Below are 16147 nucleotides of genomic sequence, written 5' to 3' on the forward strand. Positions count from 1 at the left end.
GTTGAGAGGCGGAGGAGAGAGTTATATGTAGAAAGAAAGAGAGAGGTGAAAAGATTAGTAAGAGAGAGTAAGAAGAGAGTGGATGAGGAATTTGGAAGGAATTTGAGTGTAAAGTGGAGGGACTGTAAGAAAATGTTCTGGAAAGAGATGAAAAGAGTAAGACAGGGTGGAAGTGAAGTTAGCAGGGGAGTGAAAGATAAAAATGGTAGATTACTAGTGCAGAAGGGAGAAAATGTGAGCAGATGGAGAAAACACTTTAAGGAATTATTGAACATAGAGGATGGAAGTAATGCGAGTATAAGTGGCTGGGGAATGGCTGGGAGAAGGAGGGAGGTGAGAAGACAGGAAGAAATCAGTAGGATAGAAGTTGTGTAAGCAATGAAGAAAGTTAAATCGGGGAAAGCCCCAGGAATTGACGGAGTATGTGGTGAAATGCTGAAGCATGGGGGAGAGATAGTAGTAGAATGGATGTGGAAGATGTGCAGATTGGCCTGGGAGGAAGGTAGAGTCCCGGAGGATTGGAAGTCAGGTATAATTATTCCCTTGTACAAAGGAAAAGGGGAAAAAGAAGTGTGTGGTAATCATAGGGGCATTTGTCTTCTTAGTATAATAGGAAAAGTGTATGGTAGGATACTTATTGACAGAGTTAGAGAAAGAACAGAGAAATTAGTTGGAGAAGAACAAGGAGGCTTTAGGAAGGGAAGAGGTTGTGTAGATCAGATATTCATTCTTAGATCTTTAGTGGAAAAGTTTCTAGAGAAGGGAAAGAAGTTGTATGCGGCTTTCATGGATTTGGAGAAAGCATATGACAGGGTGGATAGACAAGGATTGTGGAAAGTGTTAAGAATAAATATATGGAGTAGATGGGAAGTTGTTGAATGCTGTGAAGAGTATGTACGATGGTGCGAAGGCTGCAGTGCGTGTAGATGGTGAACTAAATGAATTTTGCTCTTTGAAAGTTGGGTTGAAACAGGGATGTGTCATGTCTCCATGGTTGTTCAATCTGTACATGGATGGGGTAATAAAAGAGGTACAAGGTAGGGTAGTGGATGTTGGAGTGGCCCTGGTGAGAGAGGATAGTGTTTGGAAACTCCCTGTACTGTTGTTTGCAGATGATACTGTGTTGTTGAGTGAAGACGAAGGGGAGCTGCAAGGCTTGGTGGATGAGTCTGGGAGAGTGCGTAAGAAACGGAATCTAAAGGTGAATGTAGGGAAGAGTAAAATGATGGTCTTTGAGAGAGGTGAAGTCAGTGAATGTACAGCGAGGTTGGATGGTGAGGAATTGGAAAATGTGAGTACATTTAAGTACTTGGGTAGTGTGATGAGTAAGGATGGAGGTTTGGAGGGTGAAGTGCTTGAAAGGGTACAGCAGGGAAGAAAGGTTGCTGGTTCTTTGAAAGCAGTGATAAGAAACAGGGAAGTGAGCATGGAAGTGAAAAAGTTACTACATGACAGTATTGTGATACCAACTCTAACGTACGGAAGTGAAGCTTGGACGTTGTTGGAAGGACACAAGTCAAGAGTGAGACCAGTGGAAATGAGTTATTTAAGAGGAGCCTGTGGAATCACATGGAGAGACAGGCTGACGAATGAGGATATAAAGGAGCGTTGTGATGTGGATCTGGATGTGATCGGAAGCGTTATGAGGAACACACTGAGGTGGTTTGGCCATGTGGAGAGGATGGAAGGTGAAAGACTGACGAAGAGAGTGTATGTGAGTGAGGTGGAGGGGGGAAGAGGTAGGGAGAGGCCGAGGATGAGATGGAGGGATGGGGTGGAGAGGTATATGAGAGAGGGGGGTGAGTTGGAAGCAAGGCAGTGAAATGGCGGGGGACAGGGCGACTTGGAGGCGATTTGTTTGTGGCCACCCCAAACGGGATTGAGGCGTCTGGCAATAGATAGATAGATAGATGTATATATGTGATTATATTGTGTACAGTATATAACTTTTAAGGGATTACCGGAAACCATCTTTCAGAAGGATATGCTATTGTTAAATATGTTCTTTACTGTACAGTGGCCTCAGGAATATCTGGGTTATGTAATATTATGTAATCTGTGTATGTACAGTATACTGTATTACGAAATATAGAAATGATGATGATGATTACTACTACTACTACAACTGCTGCTATTACTACAACTACTACTGCTACTAATGGTGATAATGATAATGATACACACTCCCCAGGACGGTGACAGGCTGGTCATGGTGTGGCTGGCGTCAAGGACAGGTCTGGCCCCATCTCACACCATCTATAGACTCATCAGCCCGAACCCTGAGTTTGGGGAATTATTTAGAGCAACGGTTTGTCTGTTTCCAAACGTTCCCTGTTGGATATACAAATGACTGGTGGTTCCTTTACCTTCCCTCTGTCTGCCTGTCTGTCTTTCTGTCTCTGGGCACTTGGCATATCCGAGTTAAGACATCTAGAGAACTTTAATAAACACTCCCTCGATGCAGTGCTATAGTTATTTCACTTTAGCTTGGCCTAGATTATCGTCCTTTTGCAGCATATTTCATGTACCTCAGTGTCAAGGGAAGAAATGCAACGGATCTACATTCTTTTCATGGCACTTCCTCGTGACTAGCATCATCTAGTGTTAATCTTGTGCTACAGCTCAGCATTCGAGATGGAGAGCAGCAATTTTAGGCCAAATTAAATTGAAAATAATAATAAAGTGGCCTTACTCTTAATGAAAAACAGTTTACTACGTTAGGTGGTAACCTTACGACTACATGGATGCCTGGTGGTCTAGTGGGTTAAGACATTTCAATCTGATGTGGCCCATAACGGTATATATCAATGGGTTGGTTGGTTGCGGGTTATTGCTCATGTAACATAACTCACTTGGCATTCCACTGCATTATTTTCACTCTAACGGCCTACAATTGCTTCTTGTTAGATGGGTAGACAGATAGATATATTGATATAATGCGAGATGGATGGACAGACAGATGGATAGGGATACATATAGATAGACAAGTATAGAGACTAATACTGTGCAAGATAGATTGGTAGGTGGTCGCACTCTACAGTATATATAAAATGTACAGATATATATATATATATATATATATATATATATATATATATATATATATATATATATATATATATATATATATATATCATCGTCCAATCCTACATTGCCCCATGAGGAGCGTAGGAGCCCGGGGCTAGGCAGTTGGTCTCGACATTTAAGATGAGAGTGACCAGCATCATTCATCCGAGTGGCATTACATGAGCAATCATCCCCAACCACCCCTTGGATATAAACCTTCACCGGCTCAATCCGACTGGAGCGCAATAATTACCCACTAAACCACTAGGTGCCAAAATTTGGTTATATGGTTACCACCCAGCGTAGTAAATAGTTTCCTGGTGTACAGGAAACCATTTAGCTTGTCACTCAGTGTAGAGCCATCCACAGGCAGAAGGAAAAGGAAAGAATGAAGGAATGAAAGACAGAAGAGGGAGTGTAAAGTCACCCGTAGGCAAAAGGACGAGGAAAGAATGAAGGAAAGACAGAAGAGGATGGAATGAAAGAAGGATGGAAGAGAGGAAAGGGCAGACACATGAAAGACAGAAGAGGGAGTGTAAAGTCACCCGTAGGCAAAAGGACGAGGAAAGAATGAAGGAAAGACAGAAGAGGATGGAATGAAAGAAGGATGGAAGAGAGGAAAGGGCAGACACCTGAGAGCAGCACTACATCGAGTGAGTGGATATATATATATATATATATATATATATATATATATATATATATATATATATATATATATACAGAGAGAGAGAGAGAGAGAGAGAGAGAGAGAGAGAGAGAGAGAGAGAGAGAGAGAGAGAGAGAGAGAGAGAGAGAGAGAGAGAGAGAGAGAGAGAGAGTAGCAGGGGTATCCGGCGTTGCCCGGGCCATAAAGGCGAACACTCTAATCCTATTTGTTTTAATTCAGTCTTTCTGCTCCAGAAAGACCATGTACACACGATAAAAAATGTATCGCGCGGGAGAGGTACGATGATATGTGAAAAGATCAGTTTAGCTTGTGTAGTGCTTGGAAAATTAATTAACATTTGAATATGCATCCAGTAATAACATCGACCATAAGTTGTCATATGAAACCTACCTATGACATACTTAGGTAAGCAGGTTTGACAACAAGGGGGAAAAATCATCAAACATTTCTAGGGTCCATCGTCCGTGGCGTCAGATTGTTTCGAACCAAATGTGCACCGATATATATATATATATATATATATATATATATATATATATATATATATATATATATATATATATAGATATATATATATATATATATATATATATATATATATATATATATATATATATATATATATATATATATATATATATTTATTTATTTATATATTTATATTTTATATTCCCGTGTGTATGTGGGTGCTCACACCCAGGTGAGAGTGATTGGAGATTTGAGTGATGAGTTTTCCGTGAATGTTGCTGTGCATCAGGGGTCAGTCTTGAGTCCCATGTTGTTTATCATGGTACTTGAAGCCCTTTCACGTGACTTTAGAAACGGACTCCCGTGGGAGTTGTTGTATGCTGATGATTTGGTGTTGATTGCAGAGAATGAAAGGGAGGCGGAGGAAAGGTTTAGGAAGTGGAGAGATGGTATGGGGCAAAAGGGTTTAAGGGTAAATGCAGATAAAACAAAAGTGATGATATCTAGGGTTGGTGGCGGTACTGTCAAAGACGAGGGAGAGTGGCCATGTGCAGTTTGCCACAAGGGCGTGGGAAGTAATTCCATCTTGTGCGGTGTGTGTGATAAATGGGTGCATAAGAGATGTAGTGGTATCAGAGGTAGACTGCGAGATAATGCTGATTTTATGTGTACGGCGTGCCGGGGTGAGCAGGTGGAGATCGTCAGACGTGAAAGGATTGAACTTGCTGGTGAATCTCTTGAGTGTGTGGAAGAGTTTTGTTATTTGGGAGACATGTTGTGTGCTGGAGGTGGGGCTGGAGCTAGCTCTGTGGCTAGGGTGAGAAGTGGTTGGAAGAAGCTCAGAGAGCTCTTGCCTCTCCTGACATTGAGAGGGCTCTCCCTACGTGCTAAGGGGTCTTTGTATGCAGCATGTGTTAGGAGTGTAATGCTGTATGGCAGTGAGACCTGGGCAGTGAAGGAGGATGACATTCGCCGGCTCAGACGTACAGAAATGACAATGATTAGGTGGATGTGCAGTGCGTCCCTGCGTCCAAGGCCTGGAGAGGGTGGGTTTACAATGGAAGAGTTGAGAGGTAGGATAGGACTGGAGTGTATTGGTGTTGTGATGAGGAGAGGTAGATTGAGGTGGTTTGGACATGTGGAGAGAATGGGGGATGATAATTGGGTGAGGAGGGTGAGAAGTGTTAATATTGGGGGTGGGGTTATGAGGGGTAGACCGAGAAAGACATGGGACGAGGTCATTAAGTGTGACCTTAGGGTTAAGGGACTGAACAGGGAGGCTGCAATGGATTGTGCAGCGTGGAGAGCCGCCATTAGGTGACCAAGGCCGACACATGCAAGCGTGTTGGAGCCTTTAAAAACGAAACGAAACGAAACGAAACGTACCGCTTATGCTTATGAAGGATTATATGAGGTCCAGGAACTTTCTATTTCAGCTTTCCTAGACCAACGCGCAGTATTTGTGCGCACTTGTTTACTATTGCCGGTTATGTCATATGACCTCCGACCGGTGACCTCATAGGACCTCGGAGGTCAACCTCACATAGCTTATGTCCGAACTGGAGGTCATGTGAGTCTCCATGCCAAAAACTGGGCTGCAGGGGTACCCGCATTGCCCGGGTCAAAAAGCCTAACACTCTACCAGTGACCTTAAATGACCCAGATCTGAATTTTGACCCCCAAAAAACCTTCCTTGGGTCACCCTGATCCAGAATATATTGGGGTCTGGGGGTCTCTGGCCCCTGGTTTGGGCGTGATTGCAGGACAAACAAAGAAACAATGCTGCTCATCTATCTATCTATCTATCTGTCTGTCTGTCTATCTATCTATCTATCTATCTATCTATATACAGTAGAGAGAGAGAGAGAGAGAGAGAGAGAGAGAGAGAGAGAGAGAGAGAGAGAGAGAGAGAGAGGCTGATATCTGCAAGGAAAAGGAAAGACCAAATCAAGTGACTTATTTACATATAGATAGAGTAATGGATAAATGATAGGTAGCTGGATAGGCGGGTAGATAGAGACATACAATAAATGATAAAGTAACTAGACTGATGGATGGAGTGCTAGATAGAGAGTTGGCCTGCAGTCATGACGGACCCGGGTTCAAATCCCGCTGAGGCAGGGAACAGTTTAGGGATTTGAATTTCATAGAATCAGACTTTACTGGTCTAGCAGAAGGCCCGCCGACATGTCGTAAAAACACCCCCGCTAATACCAATACACCAGTCTTGTATGAGGCAGCCCTAGCATGTATTCAGTATGGACGGTGGGTGTTAGCGCCGAAGTGGTGACATGTAGAGGAGTGCGGTACGTAGGAGGACTACTGGGCCTTGAAAGCAGGCTGAGAAGCATATGCCCAGAGTCAGTCACATATATATATATATATATATATATATATATATATATATATATATATATATATATATATATATATATATATATATATATATATATATATTCTGTGATTGATAAACAGATAGATGGAGGTACAGGCAGATAGACACATAGATATAAATGGATACTGTGGAATAGATGGACTGACAGAAAGTCAGATAGGTATATAGACAGAATAATAGAAAGATGGATGGATAGACAGATAGGCAGATATATTTAAATACTGTGGATGATAGATATATAGATATCTATCTAAGTACTGGGAATGTTAGAATGATGTATAGACAGATAGACAGCCGGATAGATACACAAATCGACATACAGCGAGAAAGTCAAGAAAAGTGACATCTAACAAGGAATTACTCTTAACTTTCACAGGTGAAGCAGTTTTGGGGGGAACGCCCACTGTTTTATTGGTTCCGCAAGACGGAAAACGAAGACGATGCACGACTGGTGTGGGAGGAGTTCATGGGATTGGTGGTAAGTGAGAGAGAGAGAGAGAGAGAGAGAGAGAGAGAGAGAGACAGACAGACAGACAGACAGACAGACAGACAGACAGAGATTTTACAGCATCAGGATAATAAATAAATAAATATATACTGTATATACGAGTAGTGATCAAAAAGTTCGGTGAATGGTACTGCTAAATAGCAATGAGTTGAATTTTATGAAAGTTGTTGGCGATTGTCACATCGTGCACCTTCCTGGTTGCCACCAGCCACCGGACACCAGTCACACCACAACAGCACAGGCCAGTGTGCTGTGGCAAGACATAGAGTGATGTCATGTCTGCCGCTTCTAACGCATTTGGGGAAATGTCACAGTTTGAGCCACATGCAGTATCCAGACATTTCTGGCGGGAAAAAACATTCCGCTCGTGCCGCATCAACCTTATTCACCTGCCTTGGCAACTTGTGACTTTTGGTTGTTCCCGAAACTGAAGCGCACGATGAAAGGAAGTCGTTATGAAACGATTGAAAACATCCAATCCAAGACGACGACTCTCCTGAAGGAGGTAAAGAAGGAAGACTTCCAGCAATGTTTCAGGCAGTGGCAGGAAGAGTGGAACAAGTGTGTGTGTGTGTGTGTGTGTGTGTGTGTGTGTGTGTGTGCAGGAGGGGAGTACTTTGAAGGGGATGACTAATGCATGCAGTTAATGTTCAATAAAATGTTGTTATTCTAACATTCACCGAAATTTTGATCACTCCTCGTATAAATAAATAAATATATATATATATATATATATATATATATATATATATATATATATATATATATATATATATATATATATATACATATATATATATATATATATATATATATATATATATATATATATATATATATATATATATATATATATATATATATATATATATATACTGTATATTATCATTATCATCACAACCACCACTATCATCATTGCCACCACCACCACCACCACCACTATCGTCACTGCCATCACCACCACCACCACCACAGTCATTGCCATCACCACCACCACCACCACTATCATCATTGCCACCACCACCACCACCACTATCATCATCACCACCACCACTATCATCACCGCCACCACCACTATCATCACCACCACCACCCCCACCACCACCACCACCATCACCATCACCACCACCACCATCATTGCCATTATTACCACCACCACAACCACCACCATCATCATCACTGCCATCACCACCACCACCACCACAATCATTGCCATCACCACCACCACCACTATCATCATTGCCACCACCACCACCACCACTATCATAACCACCACCACCACTATCATCACGACCACCACCATCACCACCACCATCACCATCACCACCACCACCATCATTGCCATCATTACCACCACCACAATCACCACCACTATCATCACTGCCATCACCACTACCACCACCACCACTATCGTCACTGCCATCACCACCACCACCACCACAATCATTGCCACCACCACCACCACCACCATCATCATCATCATTGCCGCCACCACCACCAACACCACTACCACCACCACCACCACCACTACCACCACCACCACCACCACCACCACCACTATCATCACTGCCACCACCACCATCACCATCACCACCACCACCACCATCATTGCCATCATTACCACCACCACAACCACGACCACTATCATCACTGCCGTCACCACCACAACCACCGCCACTATCATTGTTGCCACCACAACCACCACCACCACCATTACCACTACCACTATCATCACTACCACCACCACCATTACCACTACCACTATCATCACCACCACCACAACCAACAACAACAACAACACAACCAGCACCACCACCACCACCACTATCATCATTGCCATCACCACTACCATCACAGCCTCCACCGCTATCATTATTGCCATCACCACCACCACCACCTCCACCACTATCATCGTTGCCACCACCACCACCACTATCATCGTTGCCATCACCACCACCACCACCACCACCTCCACCACTATCATCGTTGCCACCACCACCACCATTATCATCGTTGCCATCACCACCACCACCACCACTATCATCGTTGCCATCACCACCACCACCACCACTATCATCGTTGCCACCACCACCACCACTATCATCGTTGCCATCACCACCACCACCACCACTGTCATCGTTGCCACCACCACCACCACCACCACTGTCATCATTACCTTAAACACTAGATACTGATTCTGCATTATTACCCCCCTCCTCCCCAGGATGCTCTTAATATAGGCCCGGTAGAAGTGCAGAAGATATTGTCACCCAAGACGATTGTAGACGAAACGGTCATCTCAGGCGTAATGGAGGCGGTGGTTAGAGGTAAGAGAGAGAGAGAGAGAGAGAGAGAGATGTACATTGTTTTAAGGGTTTCACTACGATGACATTACTTTTTTTTTTTTCTAGCAAACGTCAGGTCAATTTATTCAGTTAAAGAGACACTACCTGTAATTAATTCTCTTACTTCGACTCTTTCATTTTTTTTTTGCTACCTCTTTTCAGCTCTCCGTTTCTTAAGTGTTTCTCCTTTTATTCTTTCTCCTTTTTAACTTCCTCTAATATTGATTCCCCTTTCACATTTTTCCATCATTCATTTCCACTTTTCAGTAAATTTACTTCTCCCTGTTTATCTTTTTTCAGATTTAATTTTGATTTTCCCGCATTTCAGTTTTCCTAGTTTAGATTCTTTTAGTTCCTCATTATTACAGTTTACTTATTTTTCCTTCATTTTTTAAATTTTCCCATTTTTATCTAGTTTTTAGTTTTCCTTTTTTGGTTTTGGGTTTGGTTTTCATTATTTCGTATTAAAAAATTTTCTATCCTCTTTTATATTTCCTCATCTTTTCCTTCTTAGCAGGTGTCCGGTTTTTAAGTCAATTTCATCTGTTTTTGTATATTCCCTTTTCATCTTTTCTTTTTAATGTTTTTGTCATTCAGTTTTGTTTTCCTGTTTTCCATTATAGTTTTTGCTTTGGTATTCCATTTCACTTTATCGTTCCCTCTTTCGTTTTCCTTCTTAAATTCTTCCATTGTCAGCTTTTTTTATATTTTATTTTTCTAGTTTTTGTTTTTCTCCTTTCCGCCTTTCTATTTCAGGCGCTACAGGCACTGGTGTCACGGCCTTGGAATCAGTAACAAACCACCTCTACTTCTTGCCGGAAAGAAACAGAATCACCAAATTCGCTCTGGCCACGGATATCGGCTTTCCCGTTATTGTTGAGGTGAGCCGTCTATATTGGATCAGGCTGGGGTTGTCTCATTCAGGGCTGGTGCTGTGGATGTCATACCATCCATACTGAATCATACAAGCGTTACTTCTTTCGACAAGTGTTTTTAATTTTAGTTAGACTGTCATCATACGATTTTATTCAGCTTAAAAACGACTTTCTAAACATAAGGACTTGAAACAACCATCATTAACCCCTTCACTACGAGTGGCTGCCTCCAATGCTGAATAAAGTTCCTTCACACTAGCTTTGCCCAGATTCTCGTCCTTTTGCGATTTAATTCCTATAGCTCACTGGCAGAAAAAATACAGTGCTACGGCTTTATATCCTTTCCATTACAATTTTTTGTGACCAGCATTATATTCTAGTGCTCATGTGTTGCTACAATTCAGCATTCAAGGTTGAAGAGAAGACAGTTTCATGTCAAGTTAAAGTAAAAACAGGATAGTTTCTATGGGGCCACTTTCATACCTCAGTTTCATATAAATGCATATATATATATATATATATATATATATATATATATATATATATATATATATATATATATATATATATATATATATATACAGTATATGCAAAATTCCAGCCTTTTACCGTGCTAACTCCATACTTTCTTAGAAGGTCAATGTTGGGGGCTGTGCCTTCTCCCAGCACCCCGAGTAACAACCAGTTGAGCCTGTAATTATGCGCATGCACTATTCAATTCCTTTATCTTGGATGCTGCAGATGTCTTCTTGCCTGGTCGGAGTTAGGGTAAGGGTGGGGGGTTGATTCTCTTCCCCCGAACCCCTAAGCATGCAATCGACTCCACTTATAAGTACTACAGGGGGTGCTGATGGGGGGGGGGGTCCTGTGTAGCACCAGCGTATTTGTTTACCTCTCACGTCCGCTGTGGTCTGAGCAATATAATGGACGTGTTCCAGCACAGTAGATATGAGACGTAAACAAATGTAAGAGAGTCACAGAAGATTTCCAACATGCCACCCCATGTTGTTGTCGAGTAACTCTGGTCTGTCTGGCCAAGCAGACCCACCAACTGCAGGCAAGCAACTACCCCTGCAGGGCCATCCCGTTCAGTGAACTGATGTTCCCTTGTGGTAGACAGCACCTCAACACTCAGAGGTACGAGGAGGAGTGTGGAGGTTTGATTCCCAGATGGACGCCATATTTGCGTCTTTCCATACAGTTAACAGGGAAACCATAGTGTGCGTCACGTCATCCTGTTATTTGACTGTATTGTTACCAGCCAACATTATAAATGTTTTCTCTGTTACAGGAAACCTTTAAGCCTGTCACTCAGTGTAGAACCACCTGAAGTGGAGAGGAGAATAATAAAAAGGGAGAGAAAGTAATACTTATAGCTAGAGGCAGATGTTCTTTCTGAGGCACAGGGTAATTAATTTTGCTTTTGTTTATCACCCTGATTTGTGGTAGGTGGTGGCGCTCACCATCCACTCACTCAATGTAATGCTGCTCTCGGGTGTCTGCCCTGTCCTCTCCTCCATCCTTCTTTCCTTCCATCTTCTTCTATCTTTCTTTCCTTCATTCTTTCCTCGTCTTTCTGGCTGCGGGTGACTTTACACTCCCTCTTCTGTCTTTCATTCCTTCCTTCATTCTTTCCTCTTCCTTTTGCCTGTGGGTGACTCTACACTGAGTGACAAGCCAAATGGTTTCCTGTACAGCAGGAAACCATTTACTACGCTGGGTGGTAACCATATAACCAAATTTTGGCGCCTGGTGGTTTAGTGGGTAATTATTGTGCTTCAATCGGATTGAGCCGGTGAAGGTTTATGTCCAAGGGGTGATTGGGGTTTATTGCTCATGTAATGCCACTCAGGGATGAGGTGAGGCTGGTCACTCTCATCTTAAATGTCAGGACCAACTGCCTAGCCCCGGGCTTCTACGCTTCTCATGGGGCAACGTAGGATTGGATGATGGATGGATGGATGAATTTCACTGATTTTCTATGGAAATAATAATAATTTTTGTCAGGCTGTTTGTGAAGTGCTAGTCACCTTCCTGTAGGTCATATCTGTCTTTGCAACTATTCAACTCTGTAGCTTGAAAACTATGGCCGTGCATATGAAAATAAGCTAGTCAGTATGTCATCACATAACAAATATATGCAGCACCTTTTTAGCTCGGTTGATGATCAAGAGTAGTTTGGTCGGAGGGTTGGTTTGACCGTTTACCATTGGAGACATTACCAGGCTCATCGAATTTTAAGCAGTGTTTAAATTATTTCAGTGTGTCCCAGTTCCATCAGATGAAAACGAACCAACTATAGATCATTTTATCCAACTCGGGAACGACCTCTATTACTGAAGGGACTAGTGAAGGCTGTATCTAACCACCTCCAGTTTAAAAAGTCTCTCTCCTGCAGAATGTAGCAGTAATAGTAGTAGTAGTAGTAGTAGTAGTAGTAGTAGTAGTAGTAGTAGTAGTAGCAGCAGCAGTAGTAGTAGTAGTAGTAAGTAGTAGCCCCAAGTTCATCCAAAACATGAACTCAGTGGGCTGCAGGTTGAAGTTGCCTTCCTGCAGCAGTCCACCATCCTTCATTTGGGACACTGGGAGGAAGATGAGGGACATTTGTATAACCAGGCAGCTCCACCACCAGGTCATATCGGTGCCACCTGAAGGCGTCCCTCTTCAGCACCACGAATTAAATATACAAATGCCCCCTTCTGCTTATTTTCTTCTTTCTTTCTTTATTATTATTATTATTATTATTATTATTATTATTATTATTATATTACATTATTATTAATATTATTATTATTATTATTATCAATTTTAAGGGTAGATGACTGGCATGCACTACTGGTGTACTCTGTACTCTATCTTGGCCCAGTATATCGTCCTTTTATAGCATGTTTCTCGACGCTCAGTGACAGAAAGAGACAACACTACAACTCTGAACCATTTTCACAGCACTTCTTCGTGACAAGCACCATATTCTAGCGTTAATCAATAGCTATAACTTACCATTTAACGTGGAGAGATGGAAATCTGAGGCCATGTTAGAGTAAAATGAGCATAGAAATATGTATGACTGAAGAACCTTTGCCGAAAATACATAAGTGAAGGAGTTAGTATGGAGTTTTGTAATTCAGTCTCTCACTTTCACTCATTTTCTCATGCTTTCTCACTTGCTCTTACCCTCTCACACACGTTTTCCTCATTCACAGCGCTCTTACTCAGCCTCTTACGTACACAGCCACACCCTTTCTCACTCACTCTCCCTTCCACTCACACCCTCTCACACACTCACACCCCCTCACTCACACCTAACATACTCTTGCTCACTTTCTCTGACTCACTCACCCTTTATCACTCATTCACAACCCCTCACTCATTCACACCCTCTCACTCACACGCTCTCACTCACTCACACCCTCTCACTCACTCACCCTCTCACTCACACACTAACTCACATCCTTCCACTCACTCAACCTCCCGCCCATTCACACCTTCTCACTAAGTCAGAGCCTCTCACTCACCAACTCGCACCCATCCACTGACTCACACCCTGTCACCCACTCACATTCTTTTAGACCCTCTCATTCACTCACAAGCTCTCACTCACTCACTCACATTTACTCACACACGCCCACTCACTCACACCTCTCAGTCACACTCTTTCAGTCACTCACACCATCTCACTCACCAACACTCATTCACACTCTTCCACTTGCGCATAATCTCACCAACATCCTCTCATCCATTCTCACACCCTTTCTTGCTCACTCACGTCACTCCATCTCACTCCCGCTCACATACCCAACTCACGCTCACAACTGTTCACTCATTCTCACCATCTCTCTCGCTCACTCTCAGACACTGTCATAATTATATACTCATATGCCTGGCTCGTCCTCGGGTGGCCGATAGGAGAAGGCCGTGCGGATATATGAGGTACCGTCTTAAACGGAGCCAACCATGGGACCCTCTATAGACCGGCTCCACTGAATATACTGAATAAGGTGGCACAAAAATTATATCTCACCAGAAACTATGTGGTACGGTGGTGAGATTATTTGCCACAATCCCCCCAGCTGAACATGAATTATACTGTTACTGATTTCACGGGCATTCCTACTGGATTATCGTCTGCCAAAGGTCCAATTGCACCAACTCCTGTGCTTACGCACAGTGTGCCATCGAAAGTGAGCAGGCACTGTCTCAGCAAATCAGAGACCGGGACATTAAACAAACTGAAATCCATGAAGATGTACAGTATACATACAGTGTAAGAAGCCTCACAGAAGATTACAAACTTGATACCTTAATGATTAAATTAGAAGACAATAGTTGGGATATTGTAGGTCTAAGTGAGATCCACAGAAAAGAAGAAAAATGAATTCAGCGCCAACACAGCAACCACTCATATTACTACAGAGGAAGGCAAAATGAAAGAGTTAGTGGTGTAGGATTTCTAGTTAACAGAAATCTTGCAGTGAACATAGTTAAATTCAGCACTGTATCTAACTCAGTAGCATGGATTGTAATTAGATTAGGCAAAAGATAAACCCTAAAAATAATATAAGTATGTGGACTGACTTCTCAAAGCTCATTTGAAGAAATAGAAACATTCTATGGTGACGTGTCCCGGATTATGGAAGAAGAAAAGACCACATATACTATACTCATGGGAGACTTCAATGCAAAAGTTGGCAAATCGAAAAATGGAGAAGCATATTTGGGAAAATTCAGAGTAGGAGAAAGGAATGACAGAGGTGAATTGATGGCAAATTTTGCCAAAATCTATAACCTGAGAATAATGAATGCATTCTTTCTCAAAAGAACAAGGAAAAAATGGACCTGAAGAAGTCCAGATGGAGAAACAAAGAATGAAATCGACTTCATTATAGAAGATAAGAATAATACGATTGTGTCACACTTATCAACAAAGTAAACATTGAAAGTGACCATAGAATGGTGGGTTGCACAGCCAGATTTAATATAATAAATGAAACAAAGAAAATTATTAAAAATAAAATGATATGGTCAATAAAAGTAAACAAAAACAAAGCAACATTTTAGTTAGAAATAACGAACAGATTTCAGGCTCTGAGTTATGCTGAGTGTGACAATGATAAGGTGATTGATCAACTAACCAAAGTGCTAAGATAATCAACGGAGGTAGCAGGGAAAACTAATACAACAAAAGCTAGCAAGTATTAAAAAATGACCTTCGAGTTCATGAAAAGACAAAAAGAGATGAAAGTAAAAACAAAGAAAAATGACACAAAGAGCAGAATTAAGCTTATCAACAAGAGAGAGAGAAGAAGAAAGAGAGGGGAACATGGATCAGATAAAAAAAAAAACATCCAAAAAGACAAAAAGTTTGAAACAGGTCAGAAGTAAAATGGCACTAGGGAAGCAACAAATTATATCACTGAAAGGCAAAAATGGAGAAGTCCTTAGATGCAGAGACTGGACGGTGAAGAGAGCCGAAGAATTGTACAGAGAACTGTATGCCTCAAAGATAGTAGCACCGATAACTAACTTTTCATTTGACACAAGAGAAATGCTTGAGGTAACACCAGATGAAGTAAATACAGTCAAGTCGCCTATGGTGCGGACTTCTATGCCATGGTTTTCTATCACACAGCAACGTGCCAGACCCCCCCAAAATGAACCACGTGCATAAACTGCCTATGGCGCGGGCACAGCAAGGTTTAAAACGCTCAGTAAATTCCCCTGGTGGCACGCTCCCTGTTTGTAAACAATGAAGATGGCGACACAGGTCCATACTAAAGTGCTCCATCTGTGGACTTTTTTCTCTCTTATGAGGAGGTTGAA

This window comes from Coenobita brevimanus, chromosome 39, assembly GCF_032717465.1.
Source record: "Coenobita brevimanus isolate Jiangsu-jjx chromosome 39, ASM3271746v2, whole genome shotgun sequence".
NCBI lineage: Eukaryota > Metazoa > Arthropoda > Malacostraca > Decapoda > Coenobitidae > Coenobita > Coenobita brevimanus.